The sequence below is a fragment of the Herpailurus yagouaroundi genome, unplaced genomic scaffold (genome assembly GCF_014898765.1).
Source record: "Herpailurus yagouaroundi ecotype Mexico unplaced genomic scaffold, PumYag 222, whole genome shotgun sequence".
Taxonomy (NCBI): domain Eukaryota; kingdom Metazoa; phylum Chordata; class Mammalia; order Carnivora; family Felidae; genus Herpailurus; species Herpailurus yagouaroundi.
The window spans coordinates 2164056-2183045 of NW_024412453.1; the positions used below are offsets into that span (position 1 = coordinate 2164056).

At 39.2% G+C, this 18990-nt stretch overlaps 1 long non-coding RNA gene across 2 annotated transcripts in view; it reads left to right on the forward strand.

Moving 5' to 3' along the window:
* LOC121019395 (uncharacterized) overlaps positions 1-17652 on the forward strand; it is a 27137-nt gene extending 9485 nt beyond the window's left edge. For both annotated transcript variants that reach the window (XR_005785566.1, XR_005785565.1), the window contains one exon: positions 17195-17652. This is a non-coding gene — a long non-coding RNA (uncharacterized LOC121019395). The remainder of the gene's footprint in view (positions 1-17194) is intronic.
* Positions 17653-18990: the final 1338 nt, after the last annotated feature.

Sequence of the window (18990 nt, forward strand, 5' to 3'; positions counted from 1 at the left end):
CTTCCTTCCTTCCTTCCTTCCTTCCTTCCTTCCTTCCTTCCTTCCTTCCTTCCTTCCTTCCTTCTTTCTTTTTTACAGAGGAAGAAACCAAGGCACATAAAGCTTCTATTGCACAGCCAATGAGTGGTTGAGGCAGGATTTTAAAGCAGGCGGTCTGATTTCAGAACCCACATTCTTCACACAATGCTCTACTGCCTCCTAGTGTTTTAGCCATCCTCAGCCCAGGAGCATCAGAATCCCGGGTGGCGTTAGTTACACTGCAGGTTCCTGGGTCATTCGAGGTGTACTGATTCAGAATCTTGCTGTAAATTAGAAATCTTTAACATGGTTCACAGGAAGAAGGCGGGGAAGAGGTCCTTAGCAGAAGTGCTATGTTCTTTTTTTTTTAATGTGTATTTGTTTTTTTGAGAGAGCAAGAAAGCTAGTGGGGGTTGGGCAGAGAAGGAGGAAGGCAGAGCATCTGAAGCAGGCTCTGGGCTGACATCAGAGAGCCTGACACAGGGGTCGAACTCACAAACTGTGAGATCATGACCTGAGCCAAAGTCGGGTGCTTCAGCCACTTAGCCACCCAGGTGCCCCAGAAGCAATATGTACTTTAATAAAAAGTGTTAATAAAACATTATTCAATAGTCATGACATTGTTAATGAGGTAATTATTTTTAAAGTGTTGAGATACCCTAAAAGTGTTGAGATAACCATTTGACTTTCTGAATAGCAAGTCAAATGTCACTTGTGTAATCACTTCAAAACAATCTTCCAGAAATAAAATGAAGACAATTTCTGTGGTCTGTAAATATTTTTTAAGTCCAGTAATTCACCCTGTATAGTATACAGTTTGAGTTTTGACAAATGCATACAAGGGTTGTGACCAATACCCACAATCAAAATACAGAATATTTCCATTCCTTAAAAAAATTCCCTGTGTCCCTTGTAGTCAACCTCTCTCCCCATCTTAGATTCTGCCAACCACTAATGTGTTTGCTCCCCTGAAAGTTTTACCCTTTCCAGAATATGATTTAAATGGAATCATACAGTTAGGTAATCTTTTGAGTCTGGCTTCTCTTCCACTCAGCATTGTGCACTTGGCATTCATTCATGCTGATGTATCAGTAAATCTGTCTTCTTACTGACATATGTCATTCCATGATATGGATGTACCACAATCTGTTTCCCTGTTAACCAGCTGAAGGACATTTGAGTCACTTCCAGTTTTTTTTATGTATGTGATAATGACTAAACTGCCATAAACAACTGTGTACATGTTTTGTGTGAACACAGTTTTTGGTTCTCTTGAGCAAATAGCTAGCAATGGGATTTCTGGATTCTATGTCAGATTCTATGTCTATTTAACTTTTTTAATAAGCTGTCAAAACTGATTTCTAAAGCAGCTGTGCCATTTTAATTCTTCCAGGACTGTATGAGAGTTCTAGGTGCTTCACAATCTTGTCAGCACATGGTATTGTCAGTTTTTATTTTAGCCAGTCCAATAGTTATGTAGTGCTTTTTCACTGTGGTTTTATTTTTCTTTTAATGTTTATTTATTTATTTTGAGAGAGAGAGAGAGCATGAGCAGGGGAGGGGCAGAGAGAGAGAAGGAGAGAGAGAGAATCCCAAGCTCCCAAGCTCCATGCTATCAGCACAGAATCTGATACAGGGCTTGATTTCATGAACTGTGAGATCATGACCTGGTCGGAAATCAAGAGTTGTTCACTTAATTGACTGAGCCACCCAGACACTCCTTCACTGTGGATTTAATTTGCCTTTTCCTGATAACCAATAATGTTAAAGATCTTTACATGTACTTACTTTCCATCTGTAGCTCTTCTTTGGTGGAATGTCTGTTCAAACATTTGCCCCCTTTTTATTGGGTTGTTATCTTTTAATTGGTTGAGAGTCTTTTTAAAATACTCTACATGCAAGTCTTTTATCAAATATGGATTTTGCAAATATTTTCTCCCAGACTGTGGCTTACTTTTTCATTTATTAACAATGTCTTTCAAAGATCAGGAGTTAATTTTTTTTCCCCAGACTTAATGAGGTATCATTGCCAAGTAAAAATTGTGTATATGTAGATTGTACAACATGATTTTTTTAAAGGTGTACAATTGGATGATTTAATATACATATAAATTATGAAATAATTATAATAATTAAGTTCATTAACACATCCATCACCTCACATAGGTACCTTTGTGTGCATATGTGGTGAGAACACTTAAGAGCTACTCTCTTAGCAAATTTCAAGTGTATAATATAGTGTTATTAACTATAGTCACCGTTTTTTACATTAGATTCCCAGAATTTATTATAACTGAAATATTGTGCCTTTGGACCAACATCTCTCTACTTCCACACCCTCATGCCATAGCAACCATTGTTCTCTGGTTCAATGTTTTAAGCTTCCATTTATAAGTGAAACCATACCAGTATTTGTCTTTCTGTTCTGGCTTACTTCACCTAGCATAATGTCCTCCAGGTTCATCCATGTTGGTGCAAATGATGAGACTTCCTTCTTTTTTATGGCTGAATAATCTCTGTATCTATATCACATCTTTATCCATTCATCCATCAACGAACACTTAGGTTGTTTCCATACTTGGATATTGTGACTAATGCTGCAACGATCATGGGAGTGCAGATACCTCTTTCTTTTAGTTTTAAGTTTATTTTGGGAGAGAGAGAGAGAGAGAGAGAGAGCGCACGTGCACAACACAAGCGAGGGAGGGGCAGAGTGAGAGGGAGAGAGAGAATCCCAAGCAGGTTCCACACTATCAGCGCAGAGCCCCACAAAGGACTCGATCTCATGAACTGTGAGATCATGACCTGAGCCGAAATCAAGAGTTGGACGCTTAATGGACTGAGCCACCCAGGCATCCCTCTTTTTCTTTCAGTTTTACTGAGATATAATCAACATACAGCATTGTGTAAGTTTAAGGTATACAGCATAACGACTTGACTTACATATATTATGAAATGATCATCACAATTAGTTAACATCCATCACCTCATATAGATACAAAAAGAAAAAAAAGAAAGAAAATGTGTTTTTCCTTGTGTAAGAACTCTTAGGATTTACTCTTAACAGCTTTCAAATATACCCTACAGCAGTGTTAACTACAATCATCATGTTGTACATTACATCCTGAGTACTTATTTATCTTATAACTAGAAGATTGTGCCTTTTGACCACCTTCTTCCAATTCCTCCTTTCCCACCCCTGCTTCTGGAAACCACAAATCTTCTCTTTTTCTGTGAGTTTTCTTTTGTTTTGTTTTGTTTTGTTTTTCTGTGAGTTTCTGGGGTTTTTTTTGTTTTTTTGGTCGTTGGTTTTTTGTTTGTTAGATTCCACATATAAGTGAGAGCCTATAGTATTTCTCTTTCCCTGTTTTAGTTCACTTAGCATAATGCCCTCAAGATCCATCTGTGTTGTCACAAATGGTAAGATTTCCTTCTTTTTATGGCTAAATTCCATTGCATATATATATACCAAAACTTTATCTATTCATCTGTCTATGGACATTTAGATTGTTTTCCCTGTCTTGGCTATTGTAAAGAATACTGCAGTGAATATTAAGGTACAGATATCTCAACATAGTGTTTTCTTTTCCTTCAGATGTAGTCCCAGAAGTAGAATTGCGAATCATATGGTTGTTCTATCTTCAAATTTTTGAGGAACCTCCATGCTGTTTTCCACAGTGGTTGCACCAGTTTACATTGCCATCAAGAGTCCACAGGGATCCCTTTTCTCCACATCTTCACCAGCATTTTTTATCTCTAATCTTTTTGGTGATAACCAAACAGGCATCTGTTTTCAATTTTATTGATTTCTGATGTTTATTATTTCCTCCTGCCTGATTTGGGTTTAATTTGCTCTTTTTTGTTTGTTTGTTTCCTAAGGTGGAAACATAGACTATTAATTTCAGACCCTTCTTTTATTTATATATAATATATAGGCACATATGTATAATATATATACATATTCATTTAATGCCACAGACTTCCTTCTAGGCACTGCTCTCATTGCATTCCACAAATTTTGATATACTGTATCATCTTTTCATTTTTGTTCAATTCAAAATATGTTCCAGTTTCCTTGCTGACTTTTTCTTTAATCCATGAGTTATTTAAAAGTGTGTTTTTAACTTCCAGATTTGGGGGGGATTTCCCAGGTAGGTTATTGGTTTCTAATTGAATATACCATTATAATCAGAAGACATACTTTATATGACTTCTTTCATATGTGTTGTTATTTCTTTTTTAATTTTTTTTAATGTTTATTTATTTTTGAGAGAGAGAGACAGAAACAGAGTGTGAATGGAGGAGGGGCAGAGAAAGACGGAGACACAGAATCTGAAGCAGGCTCCAGGCTCTGAGCTGTCAGCACAGAGCCTGACGAGGGGCTTGAACTCACAGCCTTGAGATCATGACCTGAGCCGAAGTCGGACACTTAACCAACTGAGCCACCCAGGCACCCCATTATTTCTTTTACTGCCCAGATGTTCTAACTTGCTAAATATTTCATTTGCACTTGAAAAGAACGTGTATTCTGCTGTTGTTGGGCAAGCTGTTCTATAAATGGCAACTAGGTCAGGTTTCTTGATGGTATTGTTCACTTCTATATCTTTATTGATTTTCCTTCTAAATGCCCTATTGATTACTAAGAAGTGAATTCCCACCTAAAATTGTGGATTTTGGGGGCACCTGGCTGGCTCAATTGGTAGAGCATGCAACTCTTGTTTTTAGAGTTGTGAATTTGAGCCCCATATTGGGGGTAGAGTTTACTTTAAAAATATTATTTAAAAAATTATAAAATTATGGCTTTGTTTATTTCTCCATTCACTTCTATTAGTTTTTTGCCTCATGCATTTAATTTTTTTTTTTTTACATTTATTCATTTTTGAGAGACAGAGACAGAGCACAAACGGGAGGGGCAGAGAGAGAGGGAGACACAGAATATGAAGCAGGCTCCAGGCTCCCAGCTGTCAGCACAGAGCCCAGTGTGGGGCTTGAAATCACAAACTGCAAGATCATGACCTGAGCCGAAGTCAGACGCTCAACCAACTGAGCCACCCAGGCGCTCATTGCTTCATGCATTTTGAAGCTCCATTATTAAGTACATACGTATTTAGGATTATTACATTTTATTGGTAAGTTGATCCACTTATTACTAGGTAAGCTCTCTCTTTACCCCTGGTAATATTCCTTCTTTTGAAGTTGACTTAAATGTTAACATGGCCATTCCAACTTTCCTTGGATTACTGCTTACATGTTATATTTTTTGGTCCTTTGTCTTTAAACATACCTGTGTCTTCATATTGGAAGCGGATTTTTTGGTACATATCATGTAATTGGATCTTGTTTTGTTTTTAATCCAATCAATAATTTCTGTTTTTTAATTGGTATATTTAGACCATTTGTATTTAATGTAATATTGATTAACATCTAGTCAGTTGTTTTCTCTGTTCCATTCTTGGCCCTCTTTCCACTTTTTCTGCCTGCTTTTAGGATGATTAATTTTTATTATGCTATTTCCACTATAGGCTTATTATTCATGCCTCAGTTTAAATATATATATATATATTTATGGGGCGCCTGGATAGTTCAGTTCGTTGAGCATCCAACTTCAGCTCAGGTCATGATCTTGCAGTCTGTGAGTTCAAGCCCCATCTTGGGCTCTGTTCTGACAGCTCAGAGCCTGGAGCTTCAGATTCTGTGTCTTTCTCTCTCTCTGCCTCTCCCCTACTCATACTCTGTCTCTCTCTCTCTCAAAAGTAAATAAACATTTAAAAATTTTTTTTAATATATATATTTAATGGTTGGTCTAAAGTTTATAATATACATCTAAAATTAATCACATCCTACCTTAAAATAATAATATACTTCTTCCATATGGTGTAAGAACCTTTTAACAATATATGACAAATTGTTCCCTCTAATCTTTTATATTATTGTTGTCCTATATTTTATTTTTGCATGTACTGTAATTCCCAAATACAGTGCTGCTATTTTTACTTTAGATAGTCAATTATCTTTTATTGAAAACTTTATTGAGATAATTGTGGATTCACATGCTGTAGTAAGAAATAGTGCAGAATTATCCCATGTAATCTTTACCCAGTTTATCCTAATGGTAACATCTTACAAATTAGATAGCATATATCACAACGAGGATTTTGACACTGTTAACATTCCACTAATCTTTTAGATAGTTTTACGTGTGTGTGTGTGTGTGTGTGTGTGTGTGTGTGTGTGTGTGTGTGTTTAGTTCCATACAATTTTATCACATGTACGTTCATCTGTCCACCACCATAGTCAAGTACGGAACAATTTCATTGCCACAAGGATTGCTTGTGTTGCCCTTTTATTTATTTTTTATTTTTTTAAACGTTTATTTAGTTTGAGAGAGAGAGGGCATGAGCAGGGGACAGGCAGACAGAGAGGGAGAGAGAATCCCAAACAGGCTCCCCACTGTCCGCACAGAGCCCAACACAGGGCTTGACCTCACGAACTGTGAGATCATGACCTAAGCCAAAATCAAGAGTTAAATGCGTAACTGACTGAGCTACCCAGGCGCCCCATGTGTTGCCCTTTTATAACTATGATCATCCTTATCACTTCCCACTCCCATCTTAAACCTCTGGCTACCATTAATCTGCCCTCCATTTCTAAAATTTTTTCATTTCAACAAATGTTACATAAATGGAATCATATGGTATGTAACCTTCTGTGATTGGGTTTTTTCATTCAGTATAATTCCCTGGAAAATCATCCAAGTTGATGTGTGTGTCAATAGTTTAACTTTTATTGCTGAGTAGTATTCCATGGTTTCTATGTATCACAGTTTGTTTAACCATTAATCTGTTGAAGGAATTGTGTAAATGTAAGTTTTCATTTCTCTGGGATAAATGCTCCAAAGTGCAATTGCTATGTTGCATTATAATTGCATGTTTAGTTTTATAAGAAACTGCCAAATGTCTTATAGAGTGGCTGTACCACTTGACATTTTCACCAGCAATGTATGAGTGATCCTTAGTCACCTTTTAAAGTGATTTAGCCTGGGTGGCTCAGTCAGTTAAGGGTCTGACTTGGGCTCAGGTCATGATCGCAGGCTTCTTGGCTTTGAGCCCCACATTGGATTCTGTGCTGACAGTTCAGAGCCTGGAGTCTGCTTCAGATTCTGTGTCTCCCTCTTTCTCTGCCCCTCCCCACTTATGCTCTATCTCTCTCTCAAAAATAAATAAAACATTTTTAAAATTTTAATAAAAATAAAGTGATTAAAAATAAGGGGCACCTGGGTGGCTCAGTCAGTTGAGTGTCCAACTCTTGATTTTGGCTCAGGTTGTGATCCCTGGGTTGTGGGATTGAGCCGTACATCAGGCTCTGTGTTGAGCATGGAGGCTGCTTGAGATTCTCTCTCCCTCCACCCCTCTCTCACACTCTCTTTCTCTCTCTTTGAAAATAAAAAAATAAAAATTTTAAAATGATTATAAAATAAGAAAAAAGAAGTCTTTTGTATTTACCTCCATTTTAACATTTCTAGAGATCTTTATTCCTTGGTTTAGACCCAAGTTTCTATCTGGTAACTTCCTGAACACTTCATGTAATGCACATCTGCTGGTAATGAAACTTTCAGCCTTTTGTTTGTCTGAAAGTCTTTATTTCACTTACTTTTTAAAATGTTAGTTATTTATTTTGGGGAGCAGAGAGGAGAGACAGAATCCCAAGCAGGCTCCATGCTGTCCACGCAGAGCCTGATGCAGGCTCCCACGAACCTTGAGATCATGACCTGAGCCAAAACCGAGTCAGAAGCCTAACTGACTGAGTCACCCAGGCAACCCTCACTTAATTTTTAAAGATATTTGCCTTGTGTATAAAAATTTAGGTTGACAATTTTTTTCTTTCATATTTTAAAGATGTCATTACATTGCCTTCTGTCTTCCATTATTTATGGTGAAGAGTGTGCTGCTCATCTTATTTTTGTTCCTCTCTATGTAATGTATCTTATATCTTGGGCTACCTTCAGTTATCTTTATCTTTGGCTCTCATCAGTTTGAATATGATGTGTCTAGGTGTTTTTTGTTTTGTATGTTTGATGGGGTTTTCAATATTTATCGTGGTATTTTCCTGGTTCTCTGAGCTACTTGGATCTTGAACTTCTGGGTTTGATGTCTTTCATTATTTTTTTTGAAAATTCTTGGCTATCGTCTTTTCAAATATTTTTTCTAACCTGTTCTGTTCTCTTTTGGGGTGGGAAGAATTCCATTAAAATGTACGTTTGACTATTATATATTGTCTCAAGTCTCTTGGGTGCTCTATTCTTTTTGATTCTCACTCTCTTTGTGTTTCAGCTTGAGTAATTTCTACTGACATATCTTCAAGTTCACTGACTCTTTCCTCATGGGACACTCTGCATATTAAAGTTTGCACAAGTTTAGGGTGCCTGGGTGGCTCAGCTGGTTGAGTGTTTGACTTCAGCTCAGATCATGATCTCATGGTTCATGGGTTCAAGCCCCACATTGGGCTCTGTGTTGTCAGCTCAGAGCCTGGAACCTGCTTTGGATTCTGTGTGTGTGTGTGTGTGTGTGTGTGTGTGTGTGTGTGTGTGTGTCTCTCTGTCCCTCCCCCACTTGTGCTCTGTGTGTGTGTCTCTCTCTCTCAAAAATAAACATTAAAGTTTGCGCAAGTTCAAACTTCTTCACCACTTTTAGCTCTCCCTTCAGGATTGAGTGTGGATTTATGATTAATAGACCATTCTGAAAGATAATACAGTCATATCCCCATCCCTAGTTGTCCTTATCTCCAGGCTTGGAAAGAACTTTGCTGATTTCAGGAAGAGCAAAATGAAAAAAATGCAGGAAATACACCATTTTGTATTCTCTTACTGCAACACCCTGGCTTGGATCAGAGAACTCAGAATATGAATCAGGTCTACTCTACCTACACTGCTTCCAATTCTTACTGAACATACCCACCAACAGACCAAGTAGTGGAAACCCATTGAGTACTGTTATGATGTACACCCCGTGGTAGGCTGGAGCCTGCTCATCCTGGCTGGTAAAAGCCATCATCAACTTTTCAGGAATTTCTCAGGCTGGGTTTTTTTTTTTGTTTTTTTTAATTTTTTTTCAACGTTTATTTATTTTTGGGATAGAGAGAGACAGAGCATGAACGGGGGAGGGTCAGAGAGAGAGGGAGACACAGAATCGGAAACAGGCTCCAGGCTCTGAGCCATCAGCCCAGAGCCCGACGCGGGGCTCGAACTCCCGGACCGCGAGATCGTGACCTGGCTGAAGTCGGACGCTTAACCGACTGCGCCACCCAGGCGCCCCTCTCAGGCTGGATTTTAAACACAGCAATTGTTAAAAAAAAATAAAGTAAATAAAAAGCGGGGGGGGGGGTGCTTTAGTGGCTCAGTTAGTTAAGTGTCCGACTTTGGCTCAGGTCATGATCTCACAGTTCTTGGTTCGAGCCCCGCGTTGGGCTCTGTGCTGACAGGTCAGAGCCTGAGCCTGCTTCGGATTCTGTGTCTCCCTCTCTCTCTGCCCCTCCCCTACTCACACTCTGTCTCTCTCTCAAAAATAAATACACATTGAAAAAAATTTAAACACAGAAATTGTTAAAAATTAATATACTTAAGTTTATGATTAAATGATATTAAAAATAAAAGTGATTAGTACTCAAAACATTAATTTCTAGTTGCTACATTTTACTGTTATTTATGCTTTTAATGTTATTAATACCTGCCATATCTGTATGGTGATACAATATGTGCATATGGTGTTACGATTATGTGTTTTGTTTTTTAATTTTATAATGGCATGATACTGATCATCTCTCCCCCTAAATCTGTGTTCAGTAATATCACATTTATAGCCTGAAATTAGCTATAGTGGATGTATTTATGCCATGGAAATCAGTATATAGTATTGTTTTGTTTTGTTGATTGTCTAGACCAGGGGTTGGCAAACTTTTTCTATAAAGAGCCAGATAATATTTTTGTCTTCTGAGTCACATACAGTTCCAGTCACACAACAATTATTTGTTTGACAAGACTTTCAAAATACAAAAATTATTCTTAGATCTCAGACAGTATAAAAAGAGACCACATGTTGGATTTGGTTCATAGGCCAAAAGAGGTGTGCCAACCTCTGGTCTAGACTTAAGAAAGTAATAAAGAAAATGTTAACCATGCAGCTGAAACTCCAAACTGTCATCTCTGTATCTGTGACACTGTGAAAACACAGGGAATTGAGGACATATTCTTTCCAGTATTGAAAATTATCATTCAGTTATTCAGAGAAGTTACTCACATCATTAATGACTGAGTAAAGTTCTGAAGTATGTCTTTATTGTTTCTTACTGGTTATTATAAACAAAAATATAAAATAACATTTAGATTGTAACTATACTCCTTGGCCTATGACATAAGTGACTTCTTTGTTGAATTGAATACTAATCAAGCATTTATTCTTAGTCTTGATTTCATGATTATTGCTATGAATTATAAAACCTTATGAGTGGAATTTTTAAGAAATAACAAGTCACACTGACATTATAGGTGTATGAAATTTACAATAAAGAGTAGGTATTATTAGTATTTTTAAGTCATATGCTATACATCCTTTTTATCAGTAAAATATATAATAAAGTTATATATGCATATATATGCATACATTTTTTTTTTCAGAGAGCCAGTTCTTAAGTATTTTCAGTTCACCAGTGTAAACAATGTGTCATGCTGAGCAATGACCATTCTTGGGTAGGAGAATCTAACAGGCTGGCTCAGTCAGAAGAGTATGCAACTCTTGATCTCAGTGTTGTGAGTTTGAGCCCCACATTGGATATAGAAATTACTTATAAATAAATAAATAAATAAATAAATAAATAAAACTTTAAAAAGAGAGAGAGAGGGAGGCACCTAGGTGGCTCAGTTAGTTAAGCATCCAACTTCGGCTCAGGTCACGATCTCACAGTTCATGGGTTCAAGCTCCGTGTCGGGCTGTGCACTGACAGCTCGGGGCTTGGAGCCTGCTTCAGATCCTGTGTCTCCCTGTCTCTCTGCCCCTTCCCTGCTGCTCATGCTCTGTCTCTCTTTCTCTGTCACAAATAAATATTAAAAATAATAAATAAAAGAGAGAGAATATAATAGGCACACAGAGTCTGAGTCAGTTAGATGAAGATGAGCAACTGATCTGAAAGGTCTGGTGCTCAGTTGAGAGTATGTGTGTTTGAGAGAGAGAGGACCATGAAATAAAGATGTCAGAGGCAGAGAAAGCTACCTCAGGCCCTGCCTTTCTCACTCCATGATGCTTCTCTCACCGCCTTGGTTCACTGATTGGAACCACAAGACCAGATGAGAGAACTGGACCGACAATGGGTACGAGATGCCAAAGAGGTAATGGAAACCCAAGTTCCAGTGTGAAGCAGCCTCAATCACACGTTTCTCAAACTACAAAGAAGAAAGGAATTGGCCTGATCAAGACCTTTAAAGGGGAAAAGAACCACAGAGCCATGACGGTGAGCTGCTAGTCACGGAATTAGTACAATGTGTGCTCAGAAGCCCAGTGTTTTATGAAAAGGCTGGTTTCTGCTTGGCCGAGGCTCTTCTGTGCGTCTTATCTGAGTGTTTGGTTAGCAGCAGGAGCCTATTATCTTCCAGCATTTTCTAGTTATAACAGATTCCAGTTTCGGAAACATCAAGAAATTGGATTCCAGCTTCCAAGGGTTCCCTCTGGGAGATATTCGCTCTCCAGGACAGAACTGTCTTTTTCTCTTTTTTTCACAGTGAGTGAGGGCATGGGGAACACCTGTGGTAATCTGCAGAGGCAAATTGTGAGCACGCCAACAATACTGCAGAGAGAGAGCCTTAGGCTGAAAGTTCAAGGAAAGGCAGGGGGATGAACAGGATGAGTAAAGCAAGCTGAGAACTACCATGTTGTGGTGTTGTGGTTTAAGACCAAGTTCTTGCAGGCAACCATGTTAATGTTTCCAGCGGCCAGAGCAAAGGTCATTTCCCTACCACTTGATTGAATTATTTGATGCTCTTCAAAAGTCTCTCTGGTCTTTCTGCTCCTTTCTTAAGTTTCTTCTCTTTCTCTTAAAATGTCATTCTAATCTGGAAAAGATGCCCAGGATTTAGAGAATTTCTTTTCCTCTTTCACATTATGTTCCCTCTACCTGGATATGATTGGATCTATTGACCAGTCAGGCTTTTATGCTTTCAGAATGTCAATTCCAACCTTTACATTTTTTTTTTAATTTTTTTTTTTAATTTTTTTTTCCAACGTTTTTTATTTATTTTTGGGACAGAGAGAGACAGAGCATGAACGGGGGAGGGGCAGAGAGAGAGGGAGACACAGAATCGGAAACAGGCTCCAGGCCCTGAGCCATCAGCCCAGAGCCTGATGCGGGGCTCGAACTCACGGACCGCGAGATCGTGACCTGGCTGAAGTCGGACGCTTAACCGACTGCGCTGCCCAGGCGCCCCAACCTTTACATTTTTTAATGAATTTCTGGTAGAAAAATAATTCCTAAGCCTTGCTTATAGTTTTGTTCACTTAATAAATATTTATTGCACACTTACTGTTTGAGGTGCTTGCCCTATAGAGTAAATCAACACTGATCCTTACCATCAACAAAATGTATATATATTATAGTGGAGGCAAAAAATATCTTTAATGTTACTTTATAATAACAGCAATTGCACCTCTTACTTATGGAAAAATTTTTGCACCTCATATGCTCTCATAATGTTCTGCTTTCAAAAGAAGTACCCACCTGCGGGTTATAACATTCTAAAATATTGCTGTTGGTGTCTTTTTCTTCATTTTCTTGTCTTAGCTTACACCTGCTAAACAATAATATTGTTTTGTGCCAGTACAGATACTTTTGAATTAGGGATGGCAAAATTTGAGTCCCTCAAATTTTGAGTCCCTCTTTGCTACCTCTAGAAAGGGAACTTCTCCTTTCTAGGGTCAGCCTGATGAGACCCTTGTAAGAATAATGATGGCATCTCATGTATTGCAGGCTTATATGTGCCTGGCCCTGTTTGACACTTTTTTGTCACTGCTACAAATTTTCACAATAACCCTGAAGATACTAAGGCTTACCTAGGTTAATTAAATTGCCCAAAATTCGGGGTGCCTGGGTGGCTCAGCCAATTAAGCACCCAACTCTTGCTTTCAGCTCAGGTCATGATCCCACGGTTCATGAATTCAAGCCCTCATCGGGCTCCGTGCTATCAGCATGAAGCTTGCTTGGAATTCTCTCTCTCTGCACCTCCCCTGCTCACTCTCTTTCTCAAAATAAATAAATAAACTTTAAAAAATTAAAAACAAAATTTCCCAAAGTTCCACAGCTTGGAGCTGGGCTTCTTATCTCAATCTGAACTAAAAATCTCTCCAGGAGAAAATGGAATTTATAATATGAGTTTAGAAGAAAAAAACATTTTTAAAGAATAAAGTCACACACATTCTGTGGAAATGAATTCATAAGGTCTGAATGAAAGGCAATGGCCTATAACAAATGTCAAGAACACTAACACCTTAATACGATCACATTGCCAATGTGGAATGGTAAGGGTCTAAATCTTTACACTTCTTTGCCAGAGGTTGGGGCTATTGTTTTTTGGGTTTTTATTTTTAAGTTTATTTTTTATTTTGAGAGAGAGAGGGAGGGGCAGGGACAGAGGAAGAGATAGAGAATCCCAAGCAGGCTCTCCACTGTCAGCATAGAGCCCAACATGGGGCTTGAACTCAAGAACCATGAGATCATGACCTGAGCTGAAACCAAGAGCCAGATGCTTAACGGACTGAGCCCCCAGGCACCGGGGGTCATTGTTAATGTTTCCACCTATAAAGACTAACTAGAGGGGCACCTGGGTGGCTCAGTTGGTTGAGCATCTGACTTCGGTTCACATCATGATCTCACAGTTCATGAGTTTGAGCCCCACTTCGGGCTCAGTGCTGTCAGTGCAGAGCCCACTTCAGATCCTCTGTCCCTCTCTCTGCTTCTCCCCCCGCTTGCATGCATGCCCCCACCCTCTCTCTTTCTCAAAAATAAATAAACATTAAAAAAAAAGACTAGGAAAAAGCAGCAGTATAATATTTATTGGAAAAAAACAAGAAACAAAAAACAAGCAAACAAACAAAAAAACCCTGAAGTTGATGATCTCCTCTTTTGGACATAATCTTGTCCTCAGGTGGTCCCTTTGCAATGGAACATAACTTTTTTTTTTTTTAACTTAAATTCAAGTTAGTTAACATATAGTGTAGTGTTATTTCAGGACTAGAATCCAGTGATTCATCACTTACATATAAAACCCAGTGCTCATCACAAGTGCCTTAATACCCATCACCCATTTAGCCCATCCCCCCACTTCTCGTACAGCAACCCTCAGGTTGTTCACTATATTTAAGGCTTTTATGTTTTGCATCCTTCTCTGTTTTTATCTTATTTTATTTTTCATTCCCTTCCCCTATGTTCATCTGCTTTGTTTTTTAAATTCCACATATGGGGGCGCCTGGGTGGCGCAGTTGGTTAAGCGTCCGACTTCAGCCAGGTCACGATCTCACGGTCCGTGAGTTTGAGCCCCGTGTCAGGCTCTGGGCTGATGGCTCAGAGCCTGGAGCCTGTTTCCGATTCTGTGTCTCCCTCTCTCTGTGCCCCTCCCCCGTTCATGCTCTGTCTCTCTCTGTCCCAAAAAAAATAAATAAATGTTGAAAAAAATTTTTTTAAAAAAATAAATTCCACATATGAATGAAATCGTATGATATTTGTCTTTCTCTGACTGACTTATGTCCCTTAGCATAATACATTCTAGTTCCACCCATATTGTTGCAAATGGCAACATTATAACTCATATACAGAGGAAAAGAAGCAGGCAATGGGAGAGAAATCAAAATTGTTGATAATTCTGTGGTGGTAAAACACAGGCTATATATTATCATGGTCCTGTGAACTTGTGGATAGAGTTTCCTCAACAAAATCTCCCACCACAGCCCCATTTCGGACACATCATTAGGAAACTGATTTAGCTAAAATCATAATCTTTTGGACCAAATGCTCTTCATTTAGAATGTTACAAGTGCTCATGTTCATGATACTTGGCAAATGGACTTAGCATGGAACATTGTTAAAAAGTGATTATCCCAAATTCTAGCAATCTCAACAAATGTATATGCTTATATGTACACACTTCTTTGCAGCTATAATATTTTATATACATTTAAAAAATTTTTAATGTTTATTTTTGGAGAGAGAGAGATGGAGAGTGAGCAGGGGAAGGGGCAGAGAGAGAGGGAGACACAGAATCGAAGCAGGTTCCAGACTCCGAGCTGTCAGCACAGAGCGTGACGTGGGGCTCAAACCCACAAACCGTGAGATCACAACCTGAGCCGAAGTTGGACACTTAACCAACTGAGCCACCCAGGCACCCCTATTTTGTATACATGAAAAAAAAATTTTTTTTTTAATCTTTATTTATTTTTGAGAGAGAGCATGTGAGCAGGGAAGGAGCAGAGAGGGAGGGAGACACAGAAGCAGAAGCAGAAGCAGGCTCCAGGCTCTGAGCTGTCAGCACAGAGCCTGTCGTGGGGCTTGACCTCACAAGCCGTGAGACCATGACCTGAGCCGAAGTCAGATGCTCAACCGACTGAGCCACCTAGGTGCCCCTATACGTTTTTAATCTTATCTTCCCAGTGATGTGGGAGGGGAAGTCCTATCTTACAGTTTGAGGCTCTGAATACATGGAGTGTCCTAACTACTGTTTCTTGCTCTTCCAGGGATCGTTATAGAAAGCTATATGCACTTTTCAGAGAAATGGTTGTTTGTGTTTCCTATTCAAAGCACTATGCTTCAATGGCTTACTAGGTCAAGAATATGTAAAAACATTAATCAAAAAGGGGCGCCTTGGTGGCTCAGTCAGTTAAGCGTCCAACTTTGGCTCAGGTCATTATCTCAAGGTTTATGAGTTCAAGCCCCTCATCGGGCTCTACACTCACAGTGCAGGGCCTGCTTGGGATTCTGTCTCTCTCCCTCTCTCTCTGCCCCTCCCCTCGCTCAGAATAAATAAATAAAACTTTAGAAAAAGACGTTAATCAAGGAATTTACAATAAGTATTTCAGAATCAACAGCATGCTTATTGAATTGACAGCTTGAAAGAACAAAATCCACCAGCACCAAGTATAATACATAAGACTAGCTCATTTCTAGTCTAGGTAACCTAATATTTAATACTGAATAAACCCACCAATTTTGTCCTAATGTGAAACAGAATTCATTAAATAAGCAGAAGAGAGTCCTTGCCTGGAAATTTCCAGGCTGTTGCTGTAGTAAATCACTACAGAAAGCACTTGTTTTCCAAAAACAGCTTTAAAACTGATTTTAATGATTAGCTACATAAAATTAAACACTAAGAATATTTTCATTGTTTAAAAGACAAAGCCTTGAGGTTACTTTTTATTCACTCTGAAGCAATTCATTTTCCGATCTACTCCTTTGCTGGAGTTTAAGACAGTATTGTTTACTATGTCATTGAGAGAAAAACCACTTTCAAAACTTTTATTGTAAGTGTGATTTTTGAAGTATTATGAGGCCTTCAGGCAAAAGAGAAGCAAAGGGAAAGCTGCACTTACAGTATTTAAAAACATACTTGGTTAGGGGCACCTGGGTGGCTCAGTCATTTAGGCATCGGACTGCAGCTCAGGTCATGATCTCGTGGTCCTGAGTTCAAGCCCTGCGTTTGGTTCTGTGCTGTCAGCAACCTGGAGCCTGCTTCAGGTTCTGTGTCTCCCTCTCTGTCTCTGTCCCTTCCCCACTTGCTCTCTCTCTCTCTCTCTCTCTCTCAAAAACAAATAAACATAAATTTAAAACAATTTTTCAACATTTGGCTATGTAGCAGAGTGATCTAGAAGACTATTTTTTTTAAAAAAAAATTTTTTTTTAACGTTTATTTATTTTTTTGGGACAGAGAGAGACAGAGCATGAACGGGGGAGGGGCAGAGAGAGAGGGAGACACAGAATCAGAAACAGGCTCCAGGCTCTGAGCCATCAGCCCAGAGCCCGACGCGGGGCTCGAACTCACGGACCGGGAGATCGTGACCTGGCTGAAGTCGGACGCTTAACCGACTGCGCCACCCAGGCGCCCCTAGAAGACTATTTTTTAAGTAATGGATTTTGTTTTGGTTTCTGGCAGAGTATCCACAGATGACAGTGTAACTCAACAAATAAACTGGCAGATTTGGACTACTGGGGAAATGCATCTTTCCATTCCAGAATGTCTTCTCAAGCAGCAAGAATTGGGCCAGGGCTGTAAGACAGTGCTACCACACGGAGTCAGTGCTGTGCTCCGTGTCCTGTAATAAGCAGCCGAGTGCCCAGCTGGTGTTCCTCTCGCACTCTGGGCTTATCTCAACCATGGACTTAACTCGTTGTACCACACCTTCTGGTCTGCCTCCTGCACTAATGCCATGTGAGTTCCCAAGGGCAGAATGCATCATGCCTTACAACTCTGTATCTCAGGTCCCAGCTCAGTGCTAACACCTGGTAGATACTCCACAAATGTTTGCAGACAGAAGAATGCAAAGCATGCTTAACTGTCCAAATAGAAGGAATAGCCGCTGTTTTCTATAATATACTATAATTTCATTGTCACTTTTTTGTGAAAAGTGTGGACTTTGTTGCACTTTTAATAGAAGCTACATGCATAAAATAAGAGAATCGGTTTCTAATATTATCACATGAAGTACCTTATACCCTATAATTAGGAGATATTACACATTGGTTTTTTTGCCCAAGTACCCCATTTATGAATCTCCATTAACACTAAACTGATCATTATACTTACAGGCTACTGAGTAGTATATCCATAGGTCAATAAGAAGAAAATAGATCTATCAAACTTGATGAAATAACATGCCCCTTAGAACCAACATTTCTCTAACTATATCAAGAAATCACAGACCATCTTTCAAAAATGGCAGGGGCAAGAATAATACCCTTGAACCATACAGTTCTGCACACTGTAACAGTAAAATATTAATCAGGTATTAGAAGACTCCCTTACAAGCATGAAATTTATTTCAAATAGACATTTGCGAAATTCATTCTACGTGAATCTCCAAGCACTCTCTGATCACCTAACCATATCCTGTTCAGTGTGCAGTTGGCCTCTGGACTTCAGTCAGACACTTTCAGATTGGCATTAGCTGCGTAAGGCCACCAGATGCCAAATGTTACGTTATCACACAAAGATAAATGATCTTTAAGTGCCCTAAATAAGTTTATACCTCTAAAAATGCTTACTGGACCATGAGACTAGTTTGCCAGCGTGTCTGATTGTCAATGTATCTATGCCCAAATCGACAAGAATTAGTCTCTAGAGCCTCTGTTTCCAAGGAAGTAAATCTCTAGGTTCTCCACATTGGCTGCCCAATAGAATAAGCTAGTGACCTTTAAAAAATACTGATGGGGGCACCTGGGTGGCTCAGTCAGTTCAGTGTCCCACTTCGGCTCAGGTCACGATCTCATGGATGGTGAGTTCAAGCCCCATTTCGGGCTCTGTGCTAACAGCTCAGAGCCTGCAGCCTGCTTCAGATTCTGTGTCTCCCTCTCTCTCTGTCCCTCCCCCACTTGCACTCTGTCTCTCTGTCTCTCAAAAATAAACATTTTTTAAAATGTAATAAATAGGGGCGCCTGGGTGGCGCAGTCAGTTAAGCGTCCGACTTCAGCCAGGTCACGATCTCGCGGTCCGGGAGTTCGAGCCCCGCGTCAGGCTCTGGGCTGATGGCTCAGAGCCTGGAGCCTGTTTCCGATTCTGTGTCTCCCTCTCTCTCTGCCCCTCCCCCGTTCATGCTCTGTCTCTCTCTGTCCCAAAAATAAATAAACGTTGAAAAAAAAAATTTTTTTTAAATGTAATAAATAAATAAATAAATAAATAAATAAATAAATAAATAAATAAAACTGATGCCTGGACCTCACCCCCAGAGATTC